The following is a 5340-nucleotide window of genomic DNA, read 5'->3' as shown; positions in this document are numbered from 1 at the left end:
GCTTCAGTGTCAGGTAAAACACACACCTGAACCCCCCCCACACCCTTCAGTAAGAACACCTGTACTCTTCATAATGTACTCATGTCCACATTCTCTTTTATTTCTCTTTTTCAGGTCAAATCTTGTGTTTTTAAACAACGAAATGACGACAAAGAGGCTCTAAATTGGCTGCTTTTTTTTTTTTGGGAAAAATTCAAAGCGATTGATGGGACACGGTGGAGCGCCAGCGAGAGACAGTGCAGCTTCGGAGCGAAAGGAAACGCTTTCAGGGAGCGAGAGAAAGAAAAAGTCCATTCCCTTCTTCCTTTGCTCGCTTCGCTAAGCACACTGCTGCTGTAGCTACAACAACGAGTAATCTTGTTAAAGAGCGCAAGAAAGTACACCCATATTCAGCCAAAACAAAAAAATAAAACAAGAATGTGCCTGGTTGCAACTCATAACGCATTGTAGAGAAAAAAAATAGACTTTAGACATTTTTTAACAGAAAATGGAGAGATTTATTTTCATGGACATGTCTTTAAGAATCAGCTTGTTGCTGTCACACTATCATAAAATGACAAAAAAAATAAATAAAACGTGGATACTCGCGGACACACGGCGGTGGAAGTGGAGAAATCCGGGCGATCTTTTTAACATTGGCAGACTTTTACCATCATGACCGAGTCACAGATCGGATTAAACGAAATGTATACGTTTTGTTCTTCCACTTTTTGGGGCGTAAGCGAGAAGCACAAACCCATCGGCAATGTGTAGCCATCTCATGAACAATAAAATCAAATTGGCCGTGAGGAAAGAGCTTGTTCGAGCATCATTTCATCATTTCTGAGGAGTTCTTCTTGTCTTTCTCTCCTTTTCCTCTCCCTGTCTGATCCCAGTCACATGCACACAGGTTACAGTCACACTCTCATACACTTCACACCTACAGTGTTTTCTTTTCCGAGTCAGAAATCTCACATCTGGTGTCATCTTTCAATCCATGGGCCTTATTCCAGTGTGGTAAGTTTACATTGGTATAACGTACACACTCCACAGAGGAGAAGGTGAAGCTCCATCAGGAGAGTCACGCTTCTTGTTATGAGCTGCTTTTTATATTTGTGTAGTCTTTCTAACAGCAACAAGGAACATGATGAAGAAACCTTGAGAAGAACCAGGCTTGAAAAAGGAAACCTCTGTCCTTCATTCTTCTTCTTCTTCTTCTTCTTCTGGAGGAGACGCCCTGTGTTTGAACAGAAATGCAAAATTAGGTCATTTTAACACACAGTAATCTGCAAGAATTCCTCAAAAGATTCAACTGGAATGTGAAGAAGTTCCTGCTAGTCTGTAGTGTGTCCAGGTGAGATGTTAGACTCCAAGAGCAGAGCATGGGGATCAGCTGGACAGATCCAGAGGAACGACGTGTGTCAAGGTCAAAGCCTGGTTGGTTTGTTTGTTTGTTTGTTTGTTTCATACATCTGTCCCAGATCCTCATTAGCGTCATATCTCAAGTGTTTGAATGTTTGCCGGATTAGTATGGAGTGACTACTGTGACCAGGAGATGATTTTGGAACAGTGTCTCAATATTTCTCCAAAGCTTCCTTCCTGTTTGATTTGATTGATCTAACAAAAAGATCTGGACTTTATGCTTGGGTTTCCTGTGCCCCAGGTTTAAATACCCGTGTTCTGTGGGGTGTGTCTGTAGGATCCACAGTGCGTTTCATTTGGTTGGTTGTTTGTTTTATTAACGATGCAGCCTCGGCTTCCTGTTCTTAGCTGATATGTGAGTGATGTGGTCTTCTGCTGGTGTCCGTTATCCACCTGAAGATTCCACCTGAAGTGCTTTTTGAGATGCTTTTCTTCTCACCATGATTGTAAAGAGTGATGATTACACAGATGTTTTGCAACTAAAATATTTGGTAAAAGATCTTGAGATTGGAAAACGATGTAATAATGTCACTCAAAAAATTTTATTTAAATATTAATTTATCACAAAAAACCCTCGTGTTTTGTTTTTTTTTGTTTTGTTTTTTTTTGTTATTGTTTTGTCGAGACTGGTGGAGTTTGGTTTATTTCTTCATCCTAAATGCAGATCTGACATTCAGCCTGCAGAGGGCGCTCGTTAGTCTTGTGTAAAACTGTAATGTCTCACAGAACCCCACTGAAAAGGCCATTTCCAGAACACTCATCATTACATAGAAGTGTATTAAATATATTTCCCCCGGATTTCCTGTTTGTTTTCTACAAGTTGTAATTATTATTTACTTTGAAAATGAGCCTCGTACATTAAAATGTGTTTTCTCTACATGAGTCAATATTCAGAGTTCATATTTAATAAAAAATATTTAAAGGTTAAAGTTAAAAACGTTTTTTTTTTCTCTTCTAATGAACCATAAATCGACGGTAAGGCAGCAGTACAGTCAAGTTTTATTCATCATTTAGTTTACTTTCTGCACCACACACAACAGTATTCACATATTATGTACACTATAGTGCCAAAAGTATTGGGACACCCCTCCAATCATTGAATTCAGGGGTTGGACTCTGCCCCTTAGTTCCAGTAAAAGAAACTCTTCAACTTACCAAGACATTTTGGACAATTTCATGCTCTTTGTGGGAACAGTTTGGGGATGACCCCTTCCTGTTCCAACATGACTGTGCACCAGTGACCAAAGCAAGGTCCATAAAGACATGGATGAGTGAGTTTGGTGTGGAGGAACTTGACTGGCCTGCACAGAGTCCTGACCTCAACCCCATAGAACACCTTTGGGATGAATTAGAGAGGAGACTGAGAGCCAGACCTTCTCGTCCAACATCAGTGTCTGACCTCACAAATGCGCTTCTAGAGGAACGGTCAAAAATTCCCATAAACACACTCCTAAACCTTGTGGAAAGCCTTCCCAGAAGAGTTGAAGCTGTTATAGCTGCAAAGGGCGGGACAAACTGAGGATTGTTTGTGTTAATGATTAGAATCAGTGGGAAAAATACATTTGTTTGCAGGACTGATTTTTTATGGATATCATTAGAAAAGGAGAAGAAGAAGAAGAAATAATTTTAAAAAAATGGTTGCAGCAATTCAAATGCATGGACCCCTAATAATAATAACACTGAATACAAACCTATAATATTACTTTATTATTATATTAATATTACATAATTATACTCTGTATTTCCAAAAGTTTTGGGACATCTGCCTTTTCATGCACATGAATGTAATATGGAGTTAAGTCTGCCTATTTATATGCATACATGAAACTATTATTAACTAGAGTCCTAGGATCTTTACAAACCTGTGATGGAATAATCCAAACCCTTTGTAAATACAAGGCCTGCTCAGGTGTACCTTGATTAACTCTTTAAATGTTTATTAGATTTAAATGCTATTTGAATATCTCTTTTCAAAAAGCAGCTTTAAAGAAACATGTTTAAAAAAAAACAAGTAAAACCTCCCTGAGATGATAAGAGAAAGAAACCCTGAGAGGAACCAGAGAAGAGAAGCTCACCTCATCTGCGTGACTCTGGAGAGTGTGATTATAAAGCACAGATACACTACTCCCAAAAAGTTAAGGATATTTGGCTTTTGGGTGAAATTTATGGAAAATGTAAAAAGTTCACACTACAGTGATATTATATCATGAAAGTAGGGCATTTAAGTAGAAGCTGCAGTGGTGATTTCCTCATCTCAAACAATTTATTGAAACAAAAGCCAACAACAGTGGAGGGTATACCACAACAAAAAATCTCAATGTCTCAATAATCTGTCATGTGCCCTTGACCATCAATTACAGCTTGACCACGACGTCTCATGCTGTTCACGAGTCGACTTATTGTCTGCATTTGAGGTACCCCAGCCTCCAGCAGCCGTTCCCTAATGATGCGACCTCGATGAGCTGGAGCATTGTCGTCCATGAAGATGAAATTAGGCCTGTGTTGTTCATGCAGGGACACAATGACTGGATTAATGATGTTATTCAGGTATTGGCTTGTCACTGTACCATTCACAAGATGTAGGGCAGTTCTGTATTGAGTGGACACACCTGCCCAGACTGTAACACCACCACAACAGTGGCTGATGCATAGCGCTCTCCTTGACATCTCCAACCTCATTGCAGCCGTCATTTCTTCTCAACGTGAATCGACTTTCATCAGAGAACAGCACTGAGGCCCACCGGTCCCTCGTCCAGTATAAATGCTCCCTGGCCCAACGCCTGTGCCTGGGGGTGTGGTCAGGTACCCTTGCAGGTCGTCTAGCACGCAGACCACGCTGATATAAACGGTTTCGAATGGTCTGACGTGACACTTGGGTTCCTCTCACCTCCCTTAAATGTGCCTGGAGTTGAGTGGCATTCATCATCCGGTTCCGCAGGGCACAATGAAGCGGTCATCAGCGTGGGATGTGGCCAAAGGACGTCCACTTCTATGCCTTTCTGTGACTCTTCCAGTCTCTCTGATGACACTCTGTGACACTCTAAGCTCAGTGGCCACTTCCCTCTGAGAACATCCTGTTTGAAGCCTCACAATGGTGAGGTTCTGTTGATCAGTTGTTAGGTGTGGTCTTGGTCTCATGATGTTAAAATGTGAACAGCATGATGAAGAGGACTGTTTAAATACCAATTCTAATGGAACCAGAAAATTTATTGGTGGATTCATGGATCAAACCCCAGTTGTGAATTTTGCCGTTAAGCACCTTGTTAGAGAACAGCAAGTTCTGCAGAAAGTACTGAAACACTGAACAGTTGGACATGTGCATTCAAAAGTGTAGAGAAGGTCAAATTAAGTTCACCTGGAAAGGTTATAGTGCATTTTAGGTGCATCCTGAAATTTCACACGAAAGACCAATATCCTTAACTTTTTGTGAGTAGTGTATGAGGGTTAAGGCTCAGGGTTGTTGATCAGAAGATCACGGTTTAAGCTCCAACACTGCCAAGCTGCCATTGTTGGGCCCCTGAGCCCCCCTACCCCCACCCCAGGGGCACTGTATCATGTCTCAGACTCCCAACCTTCCAAGGATCGGATTTAAAAAGAAAGAATTTCACTGGGATGTATATGTGACAAATAAAGCCTTCTTGAACAAGCTTGAGTGACCATGTATGAATGGGGGGTGCAATGTGTTTTCAGCCTGGACTTAACACTGAGAATGTGTCTGGTGTCCTAAAACCAGGTCCTCCTACACTCAGCTCTGTCAGGATGGGAGCTTCACTGTATCTCTTGATTCCTTGCATGGATTCAGAAGAGTCATTAGTTTTTCCCTCATCATGCCTCTGTAAGCAGGATCAGAAAAAGCCTGAACAAGTTTCATGGGCTGATGGCTAGAATAGTCCTCAGGTCTAAAACCAGACAACGCATATCACCACAAACACCTTTTAC

At 41.1% G+C, this 5340-nt stretch overlaps 1 protein-coding gene across 1 annotated transcript in view; it reads left to right on the top strand.

The window, feature by feature from the left end:
- Positions 1–2278, top strand: part of tnpo3 (transportin 3) — a 24599-nt gene extending 22321 nt beyond the window's left edge. Inside the window, exons 22-23 of the mRNA XM_058416879.1 lie at positions 1–13; positions 115–2278. The exon at positions 1–13 is cut by the window's left edge and continues 79 nt beyond it. The gene's annotated coding sequence lies outside the window, so the exon portion shown is untranslated. The remainder of the gene's footprint in view (positions 14–114) is intronic.
- Positions 2279–5340: the final 3062 nt, after the last annotated feature.

The sequence above is a fragment of the Hemibagrus wyckioides genome, linkage group LG19, assembly GCF_019097595.1.
Source record: "Hemibagrus wyckioides isolate EC202008001 linkage group LG19, SWU_Hwy_1.0, whole genome shotgun sequence".
Lineage (NCBI taxonomy): Eukaryota > Metazoa > Chordata > Actinopteri > Siluriformes > Bagridae > Hemibagrus > Hemibagrus wyckioides.
The sequence above is the reverse complement of the archived record's forward strand: the minus strand, read 5'-3'. Positions and strand labels throughout refer to the sequence as shown.